Source organism: Leptosomus discolor, chromosome 4, assembly GCF_034619465.1.
Source record: "Leptosomus discolor isolate bLepDis1 chromosome 4, bLepDis1.hap2, whole genome shotgun sequence".
Lineage (NCBI taxonomy): Eukaryota > Metazoa > Chordata > Aves > Leptosomiformes > Leptosomidae > Leptosomus > Leptosomus discolor.
In genome coordinates, this window is record NC_141394.1 from 36,285,449 (window position 1) to 36,307,729 (window position 22,281).

Sequence of the window (22,281 nt, forward strand, 5' to 3'; positions counted from 1 at the left end):
AACAATTTTTTTAGTGAAAGCATCGAGGCAAACAGACCAACCATGGGATTGTTTTGTTAACGATTAGCCTACTTTAGTCTACCAGAGAATGGCAAAAAGGTACTTTTAGAGAAAGCAGTGTGTATTTTCTTAGAAGTCTTAAATATGAATCATCCTAAGCAAGGAAGAGGGTTAAAAAAAAAATTAAAAAAAAAATTAAACAAAACAACAACAAAACAGCAAAAGATGGGAGGCATCCCAGCCCTTAGTTAAAATTTTATGAAAGCTTTTGTTGGCCAGTCCTCTACCCTCTCCTTTCTCTGAATACAGTCAGTCAACAGTAGCTAGTAAAAAAAAAAAATGGGAAAAATACTCTAATAAACTCTGTCTTCAATTGCTTGTGAAAAAGAAATAGTAGTCCGGAGCTGTTGGCTTTTTTCCACAGTGCCACTTGAAACAAGAGGTAAATTCTGGCTTTGGAAAGCAGGTTTTCTCTGAGCTCCCTGAAGTTTCTCATTGTAGTCAGTGCGGTAACTTCCAGTAAAAACCATTGTTTATAATGCATTCATAACAGCCTTTAATCCCTCTCCAGGCCTCATTGATCAGTTCTTGCTTTAAAAGCAGTAGCAGTGCATCTCCTATATTTTGAGGGCCAAACATCTGCTTTCAGCCCCACAAATGAGAACACTGTGAAGGCAGGTTGGTTCAGCAGGCAAGCAAGCCATTTACTATTATTTTGCATCCCATTAGTAGCCCAAGAGTCACATTCAGGAGACATTGGGTTACAGTAGTAAAGGCAAGGCTAGCTGTTTATATATCTTTACATAGGACATGTCTTTTGATGAGAGACACCAAGGAGTTTATGTAGCACCCTATACAAGGGAAAGGAAGTTCCCTAGAGGGGAAACTCCCTCTAGGCACCAGATTTCATCAGTGACCCAGCAAAAAGAAGTTTGGGAGTCTACAGAACAGCAATTCTTGCTCCCCCAGCACAAAAAAAAAAGCGCCATAAAACTCTCTTACCACATTACTAGAATTAGAAGTTATCAAATGTTATATTACTTTAGGAGGATATATGTTTGATAAACTTAAATTGTAGCTTATTCTGTTTTTCTATTTATTTTTTTCCCTTTTCCTTTACTTCTCGTCCCATTTTCTTAATACTTGCTACCAGACCTGAAACGTCAAAACTCCTGAAAGCACTTCTCCAATTCCCACCCATAATCCATTTGGAGTATGTTACATTCTGAGCTTTTTGACTATCAGTAAGGAGGTTATTTGCATTGCCACGGGTTCATAACCATTAGCCATCTGGCTTTTGCAGGTTTTTACAAAAGAGCTATTTAAATCTTATTCATGATGATACTCTTCACAGAACGGTAGGAGTTGGAAGGGACCTCTGGAGATCATCTAGTCCAACTCTCCTGCCAAAGCAGGTTCACCTACAGCAGGTCATACAGGAACACATCCAGGTGGGTTTTGAATATCTCCAGGGAAGGAGACTCCACAGCCTCTCTGCGCAGCCTGTTCCAGTGCTCTGGCACCCTCTTATTTGGGACAAATACAGGTTACTTCATACAAACAGATCTTGTTCTCTTCTTATTTATATATCTAAAGAATTTTTTTGTTTGTTCATTTTAATTTCCTTGCAAAGGTTGCTTCAGCTTGGCTTCTGACAATTTTAACCTCTTCTTACTTTCTCAGACCTATGAGATAGAGCTCTCTTTCATGCCATCTTTAGGACAGGAGGGAAGAGGTTCTCTCTCAGATCACTATTAATCCAGATAAGCCTGGAAACCTTCCCTAAAAGGGTAATTTTTTTTTTACATTGTTTGTTTGGGTTTGGTGGGTTTTCGTTTGTTTGTTTGTTTGGGGTTTTGAGGGGTTTGTTGTTGGTTTTTTGCATTTCGATTTGCAATCCTTTTCTGACCTGTTCAGTTCAAGGTAATTAGACCAGTACTTTGGAAACAAAGTTATCTTAAAATACCATTTTGCTTTTTTCATACTTCTATTTTCTACCAATACTTGCTATTTAGCATCTGGAAATATTTTCAAAGAACACGTACTTAGTAATTCTTATAATTTCTTGCTATACATTGAATATATATGTATATATGTATTGGCTTTTGTCACTCAGACCTAATAAATATTTGATAAATATGAGCATTATTAGACATATACACATTCACGCACTGAAGAAATAACACGCACACATTTTATAAGAGGCATTTGAGCATGCATCAATACTGCAATGTAGCTCTCCACAAGTTCAGATTATGTTTTGATCCCCCAGACTTAGAGTAAAAATGTTTATTCTACTTTAAGTAGTATATACTAATTTGAAACTTAAGCATAATGTCCCTCTTCAAGTTAATGACTATACTCAAGGGCTGCCACACACGCATATAGTAGGTCAGACAAAACGCACATTAGGTGTTGTCCCACATCCCGAGGATGTTATCTGATGTGTCAACATTACAGTTTTTCTTTTTATTAGTCCCTGGAGTTGCACTAATTTTGACAGCTGCTAAACTCGTTTTCCTGCATTTTAACTGCTCTAAGGCAATCATCATAAAGGGACAAATCCTGCTTGGCTTCATAAGGGGGAAAGGCTTTGCACAAGCCTTTTAAAGCATGATGAAAGAAAAGTGATTGTTAAGACTTTATGGTTTGTTTGGGTTTTTCTTTCCATTCAAAGCAAGGCAGAGTACCCAAGCACTGATCTTTGTCCCTCTTCCCATGCGCCAGCACCCCCTCCCCCCCTTCAACATTTAGAAGGTAACTACCTAAGCACTGACCTTTAAAATTACATATTCTGACAGCTGCTAAACTGTAAGGATCAGCTAATGAGCATTTGTTTTATCAGACATGTTCTGAAGACAACTACAGAATCAAATCATTAAGGTAAGTATTTAAACAAATCTGTTCTGAGGCAATGTCTTACCCTTAAAATTTAATTTATATTTAAAATGAATAGAAATATATTTTAAAGTGAAACAGGAGCTATGTTTTATGCTGCTGCTTCTCTAAAATGTGCGTAGTCTTGGCTTTTCCCTACACCTCATACATACTCTGTGATAGGTGTTGGACAAGCCCCAAGAGGAATATAAAAATCCCAGCAGTAGACCTTTTGGTTTTGAAAGTGAACAAAATGAGAAGAGCAGGGAGGAAGAATTACCTCAAAGAATGCTGTCATTGCAAGAAAAGGAGCAGTACATTTAGCCAAGAAGACTTGTGATATGCATTTCAAAGGAGGAACTGAGAATACATTCATCCTTCCAGAGGAACCACCATCCTATCAGATTAAGCAGCAGTTAGGGAATGTGGTCTAAAGTGTGGTTAATAAAATTTAATATCTGAACTACTATCATAAGCAAAGCTATACACTGACATTCATTTCTTTCAGGTGAAAAATTATTTTGAAATCTTATCTAGAAGCAAGTCTGGAAGTGCGTTTCACAGACCAGTGTATAAAGATGTTGCATATGTCATCGGAGATCTTTCTTCCCCTCCCATTTTCATCCCATGAAGCTACTCAAAATATCAATATTCACATGTGAACTCATCCAACAGGCTGGTTTGCAATCCTACTTATTACCAGTCTCTACACAAAAGGCATCTTATAAAGCTTGCAGACATTCTGAAAACAGTTTCCACTACAGAGTCTATTTCTTCTGGCTTCTTAGTATCCAGGAATGCAATTATTATCCTTGTAGGATTGGTCAAAAAGAACACAATTCCATATACCATAGTCTTGCGTTTGCATGGCAAGGTTTTGGTAGCAGGGGGGCTACAGGGGTGGCTTCTGTGAGAAGCTGCTGGAAGCTTCCCCTATGTCCAATAGAGCCAATCCCAACTGGCTCCAAGACAGACCCACTGCTGGGTGGGCCAAGCCCATGAGCGATGGTGGAAGTGCCTCTGAGTTAAAGTGTTTAAGGAGGGGAAAAAAAAAAAAAAAACCCACTCTCTGCAACACCAGCAGCAGTCAGAAGAGAGGAGTGAGAATAGGCGAGAGAAGCAACTCTGCAGACACCAAGGTCAGTGAAGAAGGAGGGGGAGGAGATGCTCCAGGCGTTGGAGCAGAAATTCCACTGCAGCCTGTGGTGAAGACCATGGTGAGGCAGGCTGTTCCCCTGCAGCCCATGGAGGTCCACGGTGGAGAAGATAGCCACCTGCAGACCATGGAGGACCGCACGCCAGAGCAGGTGGATGCCTGAAGGAGGCTGTGACCCCATGGGAAGCCCACAGTGGAGCAGGCTCCTGACAGGACACATGGAGAGAGAGAGGAGCCCACACTGCCACAGATTTGCTGGCAGCACTTGTGACCCCATGGTGGATCCATGCTGGAGCAGTCTGTTCCTGAAGAGCTGCCCCCATGGAACGAACCCACACTGGAGCAGTTTGTGAAGAAATGTAGCCTGTGGGAGGGACCCCACGGTGGAGCAGGGGAAGAGTGTGAGGCATCTTTCCCCTGCAGGAGGGCAACGTGTGATGAACTGACCACAACGCCCAATCCAGAGGATGTAGAGAAAAATCAGGAGAAAAGTTACGCCTGGGAAGAAGGGAGGGGTGGGAGGAAGGTGTTTTATAAGATTTGGGTTTATTTCTCATTATCCTACTCTGATTTGATTGGTAAAATTTTAAATTCCCCACCCTCCCAGGTCAAGCCTGTTTTGCCCATGATAGTAATCACTGACTGATCTCCCTGTCCTTATCTTGGCTCATGAGCTTTACATTATATTTTTTTCTCCCCTGTGCAGCTGAGGAGGGGAGTGATAGAGCAGCTTTGGTGGGCACCTGCCATCCAGCTGGGGTCAACCCACCACACATTTATTTGCAGTAAGTGAAACTTCATATGCTTCCTAAATGGTAAGAAATACATCAGATTCACTTCCTTGACTTGTAGCAATCTGTTCTTTGAGGAGCAAAGAAAGAATCTCAAAAACCTAGTCAGAGGGGAGAAATCAAACAGGAAAAATCCCCCAAATCTTTGCTTGTACATATTCTACTGAGTGAAATGGTGAGACCTTCATCAGGCCTGTTTGTTAAAGACGGTAAGTGAAATTATTATTTAAAGCTTTCCTCCCTCACTCCTGCTTTTCTTGGAAGCCTATCAAACAAGGCTTCCATATATTTCAGTCTGCATCTGAAAGGGAAAAATCACATATGCTCATGTGGAGTTTAGGGGTAAAAAGCTCTACCTGGTGAATAGTGGAGCATTTTCTCATGTATTGTAGAAAGCTTTTTGTTGGGGAGAGGTTTTTTTGCAGCGTTTTGTTTGTGGGATTCTGTATTTCCCAGTAGAGAGGAGGAAGGAGTTACAAAAAACATGGTCAAAAGGTTATATGTGTCAGTACTGATTACACGCAGACTGATGAGAAATGGTGTTCAATTCTGATATAAGCTGTTTCTTTTTCTATTTTTATTTAATTGAAGATACTTTTCAAAACGTACATAAATTACTATTTCACCTACCAATTAAATTACATTCTCAGTTACATACTGAAACACTGGTGGCATCAAGATTGCGCCACTAAACAGCAGTGTCAAGTTATCTGCAGGTGACACAGCCTTATGCCAACGGCATAGTGGGGTTAGCAGAAGCAGATACCTCCTGCATCTGTTGCTCTATCTAGGCATATTTCTCACCCCATAGCTGACTTCCATTGAAATGAATTCTCAAGGCAAACACTTGATTTTATTTCACTCTTAATGGGAATCATAGGAAAATGGTCTAGAATTGCCCTCTCCACCTCTGTGCCCTCATGAAGAAATAATTCTGCACACTCCCTTGCAAAATACCACTATTCTTAGTTAATGCCTTTATCTAATGTTACACTATAGTCTTACTGAACATTCACGTACGAAACCCCTCAACACCACCATAACAGTCACGTCCTGAGATACTGTCATCTTGTGGCAGAATTGAAGGCAGAGTCAAAAAAGACTTAGTGACTATTTTAAAAGGCTTTTCTTTAACAGCTCCCTTAAAGGCATTTCCTTCCATTGTCTTTTGAAAGCTATGTCAACCATCCATTGTTCTTCAGGGACTGGGCTCACAGCATAACTTTTAAATGTGCCCAAATTTGAGTGTTACCTTCCATTTTCAATGACATTTAGGTTCCAAAGTGTTCAAATACATCGCTTCCAGAACTGAGATTTCAGCCCTCGTATGACTTTGGAACTGTTTTTATAGTGTATTACATGGCTTTGAAGCATAAGCCTGTGCTGAAGAACAAATTACCTGTTTTCCAAGGCTCAGCAACATAGTGCAGCATTTTAGAAGGTTCAAGTAATTTTTCCCAGCTCCATAGTACAGTTCCATGCACACAGATTTTTCACAACAAATACTTCATCACTTCCTTCAACATTTATATTGAGATAGGCTAGCATCTTTGCAAGTTTGGGTAATTTCCCCATACTTTCTAATAAAGAAAATACATTTCAGCTCCAATGCATGTACTGGAGGATCATGTTTGCATTACAAATTCTATAAAAGACATCAAGTTATTCAAAAGAGTCGAAGAGTCATTTGAACAGATCGCTAACTGTATGTAGGTTGTTTAGGCTCCTGAGGACTATAAGGTTGGTTTTAATGAATCAAGGATGCTTTCTCTTTAATCAGTAAGTGAGATTTAGTGAGGAGTTAAATACACCATCAATTGTTCATATAATCAAAATCTCTCAAGCAACACCCACATTTTTCTTTATCTTGGACTGAAACTGTCTTAATTATTATGAACCAAAGAAATACATGAAACACACACAAGCTATGCCAGTCAGGAGAATCTGAAATCAACCAAAGCTCCTATATTACTTCATTTTTTGGGTCTTACAGAGTTTTTCTCCACTTTGCCTCTCCCTTCCTCTTTCTGCTCAGAGGAACATGTACCTGCTAGTTTATAATGACTGTTTCATATCACTGGGAATGAACTCAAATATAGCTATTTTCAGCTGGGAAACTAAGAGTAGATGGATGTTGCTTCTCTAAATAACCAGTTCTTCTATTGTTTAGTCCTAGAAAATGCTAATTTGATATCTGATTACAGAATTACTCTGCATACATCACCCACCATGCTATTCTGCATGGAACTGCTCATACATCTGAAGTGGTGTATACTATCACATTCTAGATGTGAAGGTTGATCCACAACATAAGGGTACCTCTTTGTCCTTTGTCACAATTTCCCTTATTCTTTTTAAACAGACTGCATATTTTCTCATATGCAGTGCCATGGCCATCTAAGGGATTTAAAAAAAAAAAAAAAACAAAACCAAAACATCAACACAGAAGTTGGTTTCTCACTCTTCTTTGTACGCCAGCTAATATCAACCTCAAATACTTAGAACTTACTATATTTGATTATCTGCGATGTAATCATGCCAGGGATGCCTTTCAAAGCATCTATAAATGTCTTTTAAGTTTTGCTGCTACTGCCAGGCACTGATTTTATGGTTAGCTTGAAGTCTGTCATTCTCCCTGACATCACTTTCCACTTCAACTTTTTTATTTCTTATTTTATTTTTACAACCCAATGTTCATAAAAGACTCCATGAACTGTTGACAACATAATATTCCTAGCACCCAAGAATATCTAGCACTTTTCTTCTTCATTTCCATGTGATAAATTATCTTTTTTCCTTGTTTTAATGTCTTGAGGACTTTTACTGTGTGCAAGGAACAAAACATCTGCAATTCTATCCCACACTATTTAAACTGGTGATCTGCACTTACAAAACATCATAGCTAAGATGACAGACTATATGTATTATGTAGACTGAAAACACAAGCAGGAAAAAGGAAAGAGTAGTAGAAAGATTCTGTGAGTGCCCACAAGATGTTAAGGTCTGGACCACCCACAGTCACATAATACTTGAACAGAAAAGTTTAAATATAAAAAGAAGCATTTAAATGAACAATGATAGAGATTCCCTAACCCTCTAAGTACTCTAATCATCTGCCCTTACTATTGATACTTTTCTGTCTTGCCTTATTTTTCATCATTGCAATTTGAAGCCATTTTCTCTGTTATCAACTCTGAACACGAGAAAAAAAAAAAAAAATTATTTTCAAGCAGTTTTTTCCAATATTTATTGGAACACCATTCAACCCAGTATTCTCTTTTCTTATTCTAAATAACCTGAAGTCCTTCCATTTTTCTTCATGGAATCATGTCTTTTAAAAGTGTGTTTACATCTTTCTAACTTAGTTTAAAGCAAAAAGACCATCTGACATATTTTATATGTAACCTTTCTCTTCATATTTCCCAGTTGGCCAATATAAAGTTTTGCATTCCACCTACTTTATTCCACCAACTCATGATTGTTCTCATTGAAGCATACCACTTTTCTTTCTATCATGTATTTCTGAAATATTTTCTTCTGTTTTTAAGAATCATTCTAATCTCTCATCCTCTATGTCTTATGGCTTCCTTCTAGATCATTGTTATCTGAAAATATGCTATATATTCTTTTTATTCCATTATTCAAGCCATTAGTTCTTATCAAGTAGTACCAGATTTGAGATAGATGATTGAAGAATACAATTCAATACATCCCAAATTGCAGCAGTGAACTATTTCATCTCATAATACTAGGAAAAACAGGTGCTGATTTTTTTGTTATTTTATTTGCTCCTCACTGCGTATTTTTGATGAAATAATATTAATGATCCTGAGTAATTACAAGTGGTAAATCTAAGAAAACCTACACTGTTTCTGAAAACAAAAATACTAAAATTGCATATGTCTGCCATTAATCATTACTTTATTCCTTCTTGTGTTTTAAGACTTAATTTCTATTATGTACCTTGTAAGAAGAAGAGGCTGTGGAAATTTGAGTAATCACCACCAAAACACAGTCTGAAACAGCAAACACACTGAAAGGATGAGTATGATCCTTATGGGTCCCTTCCAACTCAAGATATTCTATGATAATGATTTTGTATCTTGTAAAAACAATTTGCTTTTTTTTTCTCAGATCCACAGTATAAGGATAATAAAGACCAAGATTTTTAAATGAGATTATGGATTTGTCACACATTTAAAAGTATCTCAAAGTAGCTATCCAAGAACAGAGATGTTCCAAAATATCTTCAAACATACAACAGTAATTTTAAAATGGAACACTGAAGGACCAGAATATTCTAAACCACTCCACTCACAACATTAATAGTTGCATACATTTATTTTACAGTTTTGACCTAATATGCTAGGTTTTTAAAAATAAAATTCTTATGGATTGCAGCCTATTTTCTCCACCTCAGAGCCTAGTTTCTTCAGCAAGAAATCAGATAAGAGATGGAATAGCCTGCAAGTAATTCAGGTATACTTTGATTTTCACTGTATTATCTCCTTAGTTATTATAAAGACTTAACTTTCAGTTTAGAGAAAAGAATTCACAGTATGGACTTAAGAATTATTCTGTATTTCCTACAATGCAATGCAATTGTTCAAAATACTTGTTTTGGAAAAGGAGTTCTTTCCCTCACAATCTAGGTTTCTTCTATTTAATTCTGCAGAAGGTACAGACCTTTTGTTTATGATAAAATCTGTGTGGAGAGGACCATACTATCATAAATTTAGCTTTAGAAATGACAATTTCCCTGCAGAAATGTACAAACAGCGTAACAGGAGAAATGAGCTTTGGTATCAAGCAACACAGTTGTGAACCAATAAACTGAAGAGGAAAAAAAAATACAGTCAAGTGAAGAACTGTTTTTTAAGAAACAAAATGTATCATTAGAGGTGTATGATTATATTTCAGAATAATTTAAGAAAACGACATAAACTACTCCAGTTGATTCTTATGGATGATGGGGTGAAAGTGGTCAAGAAATGTGTGCTGCTATCATCTTCCTATTCATTTCTAGCAACACTAAATCCCATAAAAGCAAGGAGTAAAATATAAAAAGTAAAACCAAAACACCCGCATTCAAGTCTTCTTTGGGATCCAAAACTGAGGTAGGTACCAACAAATCTAAAACCTTTATAACCACCCAGAAGAGAATTCCTCTAGAAACAGTTCCCACTGAAGGGCACATGCCTTCTTCTGAACTGAGCTCTAAAGCCAGCTCAAGTGAAATGCAGGCCTAAACATACTCAAACTGTTCCCCCTTTTCATAGAAGTCCAAACAACAACAAAAAATCAGTCAGAAATAGCACACACAACTTTGCTGAAAGCAGACCACTGCTAAGTAAACCTTTGGAGCCACTTTGTAAACGGCCAGAAACATCCAGTCAGTTTTTTGTAAACAGCCAAGTCACGCAGCAGCTGAAGTCGGCAGCCTGCTGTGGAAGACATTGGTTGATATTTAACAGGGTTACTTTTTAAACCAGTGAATAGTCACAGCTATTATCACTTCAGTTTGATTGCACAAACCAGAAAACTCTTCAAAAAATGATCTGCAGCCTATTCTAATTTGGTGACACTGTTTGAGAGCTGGACAGGACAGAATAAATTGGAGAGAAAAATCAATAGAACTCCTAAAATGTGACAGGCCAATTTATGCAGGGTCCATGCTTAATCCTCACAAATAAACAGAAAAAAATTAATTCTTGAGTTTACAAGTTTCAACTCAGTGTGACAGACAAATACAAATATTTATGCCTGCCTTGTTTGCTTCTTTCGACTTCACACTTACACCCATTAATGTACTTTGAGAGGGAGTTAAATTGACATGTGAGTGATTTCCTTGACTTTCAGAGCCTGAAAGATTTAAAACTTGTATTTACTCAAAGTAATATTACAAGTTTTACCCAAATAAATTTTCCTCTTACTTTTGATGAGCCTTATTATTTTCCTTTATAAAGTGAATGTATCACCATCAATCTCACAGGAATATAATTCAGTTTAACGGTTTATTCTTTTAATCCTGTCTCTCTGCACCTTAAAAGTAAGTTACATTACTTGTAAACACTCAAAGTGCCACAAAAATAAGTTAGCAAATTGACCCCAATTCAGATCTAAGCTACTCTTACAAATTGCTCTGTGAAACTTTCAAGACTTCCGAGCTCTTTTAGGTTGAAAGGCTACATAAAGTGAAAATTGTTCACAGAATAAGTACATTTGCATGTTTCTTGTACATTGTGTTTTCCACAGAAATAAATTTCTTAGAGCCTGTTCTTGGTTTTGCTGACATAAACCATAAGTGACATTGTAGAACTTCTACACTAAGGGCTATTGAATGTTCATTTTCAGTTTTTACAGATCTAACATCAGTTAATATCACATAGCCTCACTACCCATTTTTATTTTGCATTAATTATGATTATTTTTGATAGTGTACATAGCCTAGCCCAATGCTGAGTTTAAAGTCTCCCAAATTCTCCTCTGTTTAAAGAACTGAAGATGGTTCTAGTTTTCCAAAACCTTAGAACTGCTAAAGAAAGCCGAAGGGATTGAAATAGAAAAGCTAAAACTTAACATAATCCTGCATTACTAATGCAAGTTTCTCAGTAACTTCAGTAAAGTATGGACTTAAAAGGAGGAAGCTAAAACTTTCAAACACCTGCAAGCTAGAGGATAAGGCTGGCTAGTGTATTTAGGGCATAATATCTTATTATCATTGATTAACATGCAAAAAAAGTTAGGAATTTTATTATGGTATGGATTCTGAACACAGTTTCCCAAGCCTAAATTCAGCAGATTTCTATAAAACTACAGGTTTGTTCTCAGAGTCAAACCTATAATTATTTTTTTTATCTTACTACTATCTTATATTAATCGTAAATTGAAAAGATGTAAAGTCACTAGGCACTTTGACAAAAACCAACAGATTAGGTCACTAAAGATTATTCTCAGATGGAAAAAATGTTGTTTGCATATCTGGATTGTTACTAGCCAAGCTAACAACTAATTTGTTAAGTTATGAGTTATAAATAATAAGGTCCTGAGGTTTTTATTTCCTTTAAAAGACTGCATTAGAAGAATATAACCAATATAAACTTCTACTTACACAGGCATTTTCAAAACATTTTATGTCTTAGAGTCACAGAAGTTGTCTTTGTTTTTATCTTATTAGTCCTGGGGGCAGGGAGGAAAGGTGGAAAACAGGCTACACCTGGTTTCTCTGTTTTTGCTTTGTTGTGCCCTTGGCAAGTTTTTCTGCACGTATGCCAAAGAACTAATCAACAGCACATTTGGTAGTTTTTACTGAAGGTTGGCAGTTGCTGAACATAATCATCTTTGTCAGGAAGAATTCCATAATTTTGGTCAAACTCCTATAAAAGTTAGGTCTTCCCAAACCTCACTGTATTAACCAACAGCTAATCTATTTTTTTCCAACAGAATATTAGTATCAGGAGAGATACCAAAGGGAGATGACTAGATGGGATGAAGTCTGAGGACCTTACAGATTTCGCCTTTGAACTGAAGCGATACCTGCTTATGATAATCCATATTCAGCCTTTGTTTTGAAGAAAAAATGTAGCAGAAAAATCCTATAGTGGCCTAACTCTTGTCCTGTCTTTGAATGTCAAAGGAACGTAAGTATGGATGTGTTTTACTTCTTAAGCAAGCAGAAAGAACTTTCACCTTATATCAACTGTGAGAAAAGTACATAGAGGATGTGAAACTACAGCTACAAAGATTTTGGCAAAAATCATATTTTGAAAAGAACAGTTACGGAACAAGGAAGGATGCAATATGAACTTTTCCAAATTGCTTGCAGAGATTTTTTGAACATTGCTTCATTAAGTTGCTAGCAGTGTACCACTAGAAAGTACTATCTACAAGATCCTTTTCCATCTTTAATTATATTTATTGTGTAATCATAAAATGATGAGATATGATGATCTTTTGTCTACATAAACTGATATCTTCTTTCTCATCTCAAAATAGGTGTTCATTGTTTTAATTTCCTATGGGGAAATGGCATTTCCTTACTTTGGCATGCTGTATCACATGATGCAACAATCCAGCTCATTCAAATTATTACAAGTTATCTAATTTTCCTCATCTACTGAAATTAGCCTGAATATGTGATAAAAAACCGAAACTTTTATGGTCACTGTATGCTACTCAGAACTGTAAAGTAATTCTTTCAGAAGTCAGAGTAAGTAGACAAAAAGTCTCTGTTCCTGTTTTTTTCTTTGGTTTTGCTGTGTTGGGGGTTTTTTTGGTTGGTTTGGTTTTCGATGTTTGGGGTTTGTTTTGGTTTTTTGTTTTTGGTTTTTTTAAGTCTGGAAACATATAAATTCTACTTCACAAAAGGAAAGAGAAAAAAAAGACTGCTCAAGCATTTTATACAGTCTTGTAACTAACAGTGCTCAAGAAGTTGACCTAACAGACTACGGCTCTTGGTGCCGCTGCAACTGCCCCTTTGCCCGAATCACTATAATGAAGCATTTTCGCCATAATCATTGTGAGCCACAGCACACACAATCTAGAGGGGGAGGCCTGGCAAACAGATGTAAAGAACGCATGAGATACGTGACCTCAGCTCTTATCAAGCACACAATAGCTTAAGGAAGCAGATTTTTAGACTGATTCAAAAGAAAGACATCAGGTTTTGGTGATAAAATGTTGACTTTCAGTGTATTTCAGAGATGCTAATGTAAAGATTTTACAGTTTCAAGCAGAAGCAGCTTTGCAGGTGGGAGAGAGCATGCCAGGAAAAATGCTTGCTTTCTATTTATTTATTAGCACATAGTTTTATTTGTCATATGCACACACACTGTGAAATGGAGAGGAAAAAAAAAAGCCTTGACATATTCCTGGAACTCTCACAAAAACAATGGAACTCAGGACACTTAGAATCTTATGGTTAGGGGTCTCCTGGTTAGGTGCTCAGGTGTCTAGTGAGTTGAGGCTTTTTCCACAGATGGATCAACTCAAAAGCCCACAGGATTTCTCTGGCTAACCTCGTACCAGAGCATCTCACTCAGGAAGCATCATCTATACATGAGAATCAGATTCATTTTCATGAACCTGTATGAACTTAATAGCCTTGAGACTTCTATTACTCCTTCAAAATCCATTGAAGTAGGCCAACTGATTCAAAGTTTATCAGAAAAAGAGAGCATGCTTGACGGGATTTTTTTAATATGGAGTTTGAAGGAACAGAAAAACCGATGATGCCTGATTACTTTCTGATTAGAATGAAATAAAAAAAAAAAAAAAACCAATAAAAGGGAATTCATGTCTCCATTGTGGTTCCATTTTGAGCGTAGAAACCTATTTTGAGTTGTGTATAGTTTTGTACTTAAAACTAAAAATAAGTTAAAGTTTTTCAGAAATTAAAGAAATTGTAAGGTGAAAGGACCATTAGAAAGGTGAATCAAAGTATACCCTAACAAATAAGGGTAATAGATAAAACAAGTTTTCAGATAGAGAACTGAAAAGCAAAAGTAGGAGCAAAGGTTTTCCCAATATGGAGGTTGGCAGTTTTTGTATCAAAACCAACTTAGAGAACTCAAAACCAATCAGTGCTGACAGCATGCGAAGTGCTTTAAAAAGCATTTTATTAATTCTCCAATAGTTTTAGATTTAATTAAGCTGATTTAATTTCTGCAATATTTACCTACCCAAAGCAAAATCCTTCTGACATGATAGTGAACACGTGATGAACCTTTCCTTCTCAGTGGATGTCAACATGTAACTATAGTGTAATACAGGACACTTGACGAGAGAACTCTATTTAAGTAACCTAAACAAAATCTCATATGGTAAAGTAACATATGACTTGTGTAGAACTAATAAAAATATGTAGATCTGATTTTCTTCTAGGGTATGGGTTCAAACTGTCTAAAAATGTTAATCTAAAAGTTGAACTGGAGTGCTCACATCTCCCCACACCGTTCCAAATTCACATCATGACTAGAGAGTATTTCCAGCTGTTACTGATATGTTAATAGGACCACTGTGGATGCATACTATTTTTTAAGCCATACATATAAAAAGGAGTACGGGTAGTATTTCCAAGCTAATTTCATTCAGCCCTGCAATGACTTTTTTTTCCTTTGAAAGTTGTGCTCATTTTTCACTCTTCTTAGAATGAATAGAGAAGCTGCCACAGTAGGTATGCCAATGATACCCTACTAATGTTTGCTTAAATTCTCACTTCTGTAATCCAAGTGTGTGCAAATGCTATGGAACAGTTATTAAACATTACATCATGTGAAAATACACACTGTGTATGAACTCTCATTCTCTCATCCTGCCACTTCCACTTCCAAATATTTTCTTTTATCTTCTTTTCTCTGCTCATGCAATGGTCCCCAAGGAAGGGGGAGGGGGTACAAGTAAAACTCAGTGCTGCCAAAATGCTGGATATGTTGCATCCAGATTACAATCTAAACTGCCCATCAGTCTGTTATCCTACCATTTGTGCAGTTCACATGGGCTAGAGGAACACCTTACAGGTTAAAAATTACAACTAATTTCAGTTTAATCAAGGAATTATTAATAGCCCAAATCTACTAATTATGAGGGAGGTGGGGAACCAAAGAACAAGTATTGTTATAGAAAAAACTTCCAAACTACTAGTTAAAAATTGAGTCCACACATTTCCTAGTATCTACACCTTATTTCTGGTGTTCTCTCACCCTTCTTTTGGGAGAGGTCAAAGGCTTGCAATGGAAGTTGATGACTGCTTTCTTCTTTTCTCCAGGAGGAGCGTGATGTTGAAGATTTCTTCCTCCTCTCTAAAGTCTGTTTAGCACTATTTTGATGTCCTTTCTAACATGCTCTACACATTGCTTGTATCACTGGTTTACAATTCCACACTACAACCAAATTTGCCATAAATAACATGTTTTAATGTACTGGATATTTCTCTTCTGTTCTCTTTGCACCCCCTAACACTGGTTTTGACCTGTCCCAAGGCTGCATTTCTGTGATGACCAGTGACCAAGCACATGGAGTCGTTTATAGCACTGGGACCTCTAGCATAATTTAAAATGCTTCCCTTGTCATCCCCTGTCACCTATACTCTACATTTAATTTAGGGTCACACATAGTTCATTCTACACAGAATAACTTTATGATACTACTGCCTATTATTAAAATATATACCTGAGAGTAAGCACTGTACCACAAAATTGCACAAAGCTAAGCAAAAGATCAAACGAATTATTCATGGTCATCTTGTCATCGGGTAACTGCTGTAACAGCTAAACAATCTAAAATAAACTTCCAGGAAGACCAAGACAAGGTCTAGACAGAGCCTGATAAAAACTGGGGCTCGTGCTGTCAGCTTAACACAAAGACCCATGGCATTTTTCTAGCAATGGCAACTCCTTATACATGGGGCTAAATGACTGTAACATGGATGGCAGTGGGAAGCTAAATCTGCTATGCTCTCCTGCACTTCTGGTATACCTATTCCAGACTATGTGCCGTGTGATTCACTGTCACTGATGTTGGTAAAGTGGCAGTACAGATGCAGGTACAGATTATAATGTTCATAGTTAGAATGTTTTTGGCATGACATCCAGAATGTTCCCAAAAGTATACAACAGAAGGAAAACCCATGTCCAAAACCTGTGTCCTAAGTACAACAAGAATCAAAGTCTATTGGACTTTACTTCACTATGCCAAAAATCAAAATATGAAAAATTAAAGCATTTGATATTGCTTCTACCAAATAAGAGATCAGTGACAGCACCTTAAAATACACAGGAAATATTTAAAATTTCAGAAGTATTAGAAAGTCTATAAAAAGCTAGCTGCAACAAGTTATACCTGGACAGTAGGAAAGCACAAGCATATTCAGCAACTGCTCTTGGGATTACAGCACCACCTAGTGTGTTCTGGAACTGCTCCTGAGAAGCTTTTTTATTTTTTACTTGTTTACTTTTGGAATTGAAATCAAGTCACTACTTTTTTCAGTTTTTATAATTCTTGTAATTTGTATTATAAAATTGCAGTCTGACTTTCATTAAATTGATGGAGTTTGGCTCTACAAAAACATCACCAGAGGAAGTGTTACATGTTATTACAGTATTTCTCACTCCAGTGCTTAATGAAGGGATTTGCAAGACCTTCTTTTCCTCAGATCCTCATTTTAAAGAAATGAACATCATTTTCTTTAGTCATGGAAGGAGAAGTCTGTGTGCAGGAAGTAAGGTAGCCCAGCAGTAGGGCTGGCTACCCTCATAAGCACCCAAACATGGGCTCTCCAGGTTTTCAAACTTCTCAAGAAATGAAAGGACACCCTCCTCTCTGTCTTTATCCTGAGCATTCTGAGAGACTGTGGAATAAACTCCAAACCCCATACACCCATACTGAGCAATTAGGGCTTTTTGTCCTGCAGAACAAGATAATCCTAGATAACCCTAGGCAAAATCTGATAATGATGAATTACCTTTTATATCTTTTTCTCTGATTGGAATGCATATACAAGGGAGGACAATAAGAGGTTTGGATAGGGAAAGTAGGTTATTTATTTACATACTTATCAAGAAGAAAAAAATGCTAGAATCAAAAAGGAAGAACAGAGACAGTGATTGAGCAAGCCTCTGAATTTTCACATATTTGTGAGGTCACAGTACAGTTATAGCACCTGACTACTTCCAGAATTAAAATGGATCTATGAGTGGGTTTATTTGTTTGCTTTGCATAAGAGAATGATCCAAAGGACTGGAAAACTACAGCCTTTTCAAGCATTCCATGACACAATTGTATGTGTACTAATCAATTATGTTTTTAAATTTAGAAATTTAAAAGACCCATTGAAATCTAGTATGTAAATGCTAATTTGAAGTTGTCTGGGCTAATCCATGCCATTGGAAAATGGGAGTACGCATATGATTGCATGAGTTTTTCATTCATTGCACTTTTATCATACAGTGAACTTATTGCTGAACACAAATGCTGCTCAAAAAATGACTATTTCTCCTTATGGCCTTTATGTAGAGCTTTGCTCTGTTACTGTACATTGTTCAAACCCAACACTGAAGACAAAGGTAGTCAGGTTTCTAAATTAGGGGGTTTGCCTTGAAGAAGGGCAAAACCAGTTGTAAATGGTAGGAACTACCTATCTTTGTACAATCACCTTCTGATTAGAGCACCTTTCCAGGAAATAACATATCCTCCTAACTGATAAGCTATGAGTCTGCTATAATGGGACTAGTCTCCTTCCCCTCTGTCGTAAATGGGTCTCTATGCTGAAAAGATTCTAAGATTTAATGCACAAGAGACAGGCTGATTGTGTGACCTAACAAGAAAGACATTTCCCATGGGAAGCTCTGAGGTCTTGGTTTTGTTCACTGTGTCCCTTGTGCACTTATTTTCAATGCCTCTAAGCAAATTGCTCCAAGGATGGTTTATGAAGGAATCAGAGATGCAGTCTTCTCTGTTCAATGGAATTTACTTCATATCACAAAGCTAGAAAGCTGAAGTTCTTCAACTTTCTCAAGAATAAACATATGTCATTTACTAAATCTTAAATAAATAAAGACCAAAGACAGCCCAAATATGTAAAGGGAAAATTGCCAACCTGACCATAATTGCATTAATCACAATCAGCTTTACCTGCATTACTTATTTTTCGTCACTGATCATAAATTTCTGGAGCAACAATATTCCACTGAGCTGTGAGATGCTTTAATGTAAAAAATTTTATACATTTCCAAAGTTTATATTAGCAAACTAAAACAAGCCTGAACTTCATAACCTAGCAGGAACACAGAATGAGAATTACCATACTAGTACTTGTAATTCAGATTTTAAGAAAGGATTCTAAGAAGTTCGTGAAGAGTTGCCCTTGTTTTTTTTTTTTTATTGGACAAGAAGCCCGGCAGTTCAAGAAAATGTAATAAAATAGAAAAAAAAAGTCTAATTAAATTTTACTCTTAGCAGCTAAATAGAACCCTGTATTATTTATGCAGAGTAGTATATACTCACATCTGGCTTCAATTACACACTGTACATATGGGTAGCTGAATGGTGATCTCTCTCAACTCTGTAGACAGAAACACGACAGCTTGGCCATACCTGAGCTAGTTACCTCTGTGTCCTTTCATAGACAATGGAGATCTCTGAAAGGGCGTGTTTTATTTTACCAATTTTAGAATAAGATTAGTCATACCATAGAAATGCCTATAAATGAACCCAGATGACTAATTCCGATGAAGGTATCTGTATTATGGATATTAGTGTTTGGTCAGATAAATCCCAAACCAACTGTCTTTCCTCCTTGTGCAGGAAAAGACAGGGATCTAATTCCTTACAGCAGGAATAGCAATTTTTCTGGGATGAAAACATACATGACTTGAGACCTGTGACTTGAGAGCAAAATATCTTAACCATAACTTTTACCTTACACATAATTAGTGTGCCTTAGAAATATCAGTTTGAATCTGGAGTAGCAGCTGTCAATACATGTATTACTTCCATGAGCTTTTTTATGATTTTTAAGTATGAATCTCTGGGAACTGTATACACCATATTGGCAGCAAAACATTATTGGCACATTATTTTGTGCTACCATGATTCATTTAAATGACCACAGGATGAAATAAACAGTATCTGGTTCTCAGTAAGAGATAACTAAATTGCCTAGTTTTGTTTAAAAAAAAAATAAAAAAAAAATAGGAGATCAATTGACTTCAACTGTCCATTTGTATTGAATCTTTGAGTCTCCAAACGTTTTTTAAACTAATATATTCATACATGAGGGAACATTCTCCCTAAAATAAACCCCAAAAAACCCAAACAAAACCAACCCCCAACGACATAAAGTCAACACATTGTGGGAAATAGGATTAAAATCATCGTTAAGGTTTAAAGCTAACAAATACAGGGGTTCAGAACAGCAATGTTTCAAATACGGCAATGTTCAGGAAAAATAGCTCAGAATATAAATTATATTAAATATTTAAAGACATAATATTTCTTTCATGCTCATCGCTATCCAAATTCTAATTAAATTAAGGATTTGGGTAAAAACAATTGTCTGATTTGAGTACTACAAAAGTTAAGAAGGCCAGGTGCTCAGAAGCTGATAGGCGATAATCTAAAATCATCAGACAATCTTTCACTGAATACTTGAAGCAGAAGTTGTTGAGGTATAGGAGGACTGGAGTGATACGAAAAAAATAGTTATACCCACTTGGAAATCCTCATTTAAGTTAACATGTCTGTAGACTATGTGATGATATAAAAGGTGGAACAAGACCATATCCTAATCATGTAGCAGCACCTTTTTTTTTTTATATGGGTTACAGAAATATCTGGCTTGCAGCAAGGCACCAAATAAAGAAAAGCAATATATCAACCAAAGGAAACTGAAGTAAAGACTGAAAGCAGCTGTACAATCAAAATTAAATCTAGCAGCAATTTTTGTCATGCAGAAATGAGATGCACACACACAATAAACCCTGGAGAACATATTCATCAAAAAAGACAGAAGACAAAAACAAAGAAACAGACGTGAAGTGCAAGATAACATTTAGATTTATTTGTGATATTGTGATGACAAAATATTCTCTCAAGTTAAAAGAAAATTATATCCTCCAAGGAAACAGGCCTTCCTATTTATATGTCATCATATGGCATGAAATCAATTTTTTTTCCCATGGAGCCATGAGTACAAAGACCACTTTGCAGCTCAGAAACTTGGCAATATTCAGTGGTAGTGTATTACAGTGGCATAATTTAGGAACAGCTAAGGCCTCAATTTTTCTTCAATTGTATTCATTAAAGATAAATTAACCGTGAAATGTAGTAAGAAAACCTTTCTGTGAGCCTTCTTCCATCAGAAGATGTGTCTAGTCTTTGAATTTCAACTAAACTTTTCAAGGGGAACAAAGAAAGTTTAAAGAGAGACTGTCTTTCCCTGTATACTATTCAAAATATTTGAATAAAAAACCCCCAAAAAACTTCGCTGCTAAAACTATTCTTCAGTTCCTCACAGATACAAGAGTCAGGGACCTGACTGGACCTAACCTTCTGGAACAGAGAGAGAATGGGCTGCATTGCAGTGAAATACCACACTGCAGCTGCTTTTACTGTGAATGTGCAAAAGCTGCTTTATTTGTCCAGTCATTATTCAATGATTTTTCTAATCTTTGCTATAATTATTAACATGATTTTCTAAGTTCCAATAGGAAATTCAGTATGTGAAATTCATAGTTGTTTAATAGATATGTTTAATAACATTTTTCCCGGGTGGCACTCCTTTCTGCAGGGAAATTTGCACTGAGACAAATCTATAAATTTACCATTCTACAATTTAGCAGCACCTCAGAAATTAATAATGTTTTTTGAAGATGACATGAATAAAATAAAAACTCCAACCACTAGCATAAGTAAAACCATGAAGCCCTTCTCCCTAATTTTCTCTTATAACAGCAAATGCTGGAGAAGCTACCTGATGTAAATGCCTGCTATAAATGCCCTAGGTCTTAATTTCTTTTTGTGTATGACAAAGCAAAGGCAGCGAAGTAAAACTATGAGAAAAAAAAAGTAAAATTCTAAATAAAATCATATCGTACATTTATTTACTCATAATAAATTGACCGTTCCTCCAAGAGGCCTTAAAATGACAATACACTACTTGTTCATCTACAGCCTTTTCCATTTTAGCACCACGGACTTGCTGATGCCTTTGAACTTTCAGATTTTCCCCACTGTAACACCATTGCATTTTCTCTAGATAATACTTGCTCTGCCTTGATTCAGTCTCTTGATCTCCATTAAATTCTGAGAGCGTTAAGTTCCCTGGTATAGAATATTTAAAATGCCTACTCCATTTCACCTTCCATCCCTTGCATACCTTTCTGTTGAATCATTTGATAAAGTCTTCACTCATAAGACTAGAATATTCATCTGAGTATGTACGCTGTATGTATAAGCAAGGAGAATCAGACAGAAGCATAGGAAAGAAAAGTCTGTGGGTAGTATTTAAATTCCTTACAGATGTCTCTTTTTCTAGCATATCCATATGTATGTCTTATGATTTTCTCTCCTAGAAGTTAAAAAGCAAGCCTAGTTGCCTTAGAGACAGGTTAGGTACAGTATCAACTAAATTAGAACATGCTACAGGGAATTTACAGGAAAAATGCACTTAATAAAAGAGTTGAGGATTAGTTGTGCCAATAACCCACCCAATATAAACATATGCTGGCAACTGAAGATGTTATTGTTTCTTTGCCTTTACTATAGAACCTATTTTTTCCTTGAAGTCTTTTTTTTTTTTTTTTAAACTGATTGACCACATTGCTAAAAGAAGGATCATCTGTAAAGACTTGCTAAATACCTGTTAAAACATGGTTTTACATGCACATTGTGATCATTATTGTGTAAAGAAGTATTAATTTGGAAACAAAGCCTGAAAAAATATCAGTGGGAAATGTATTT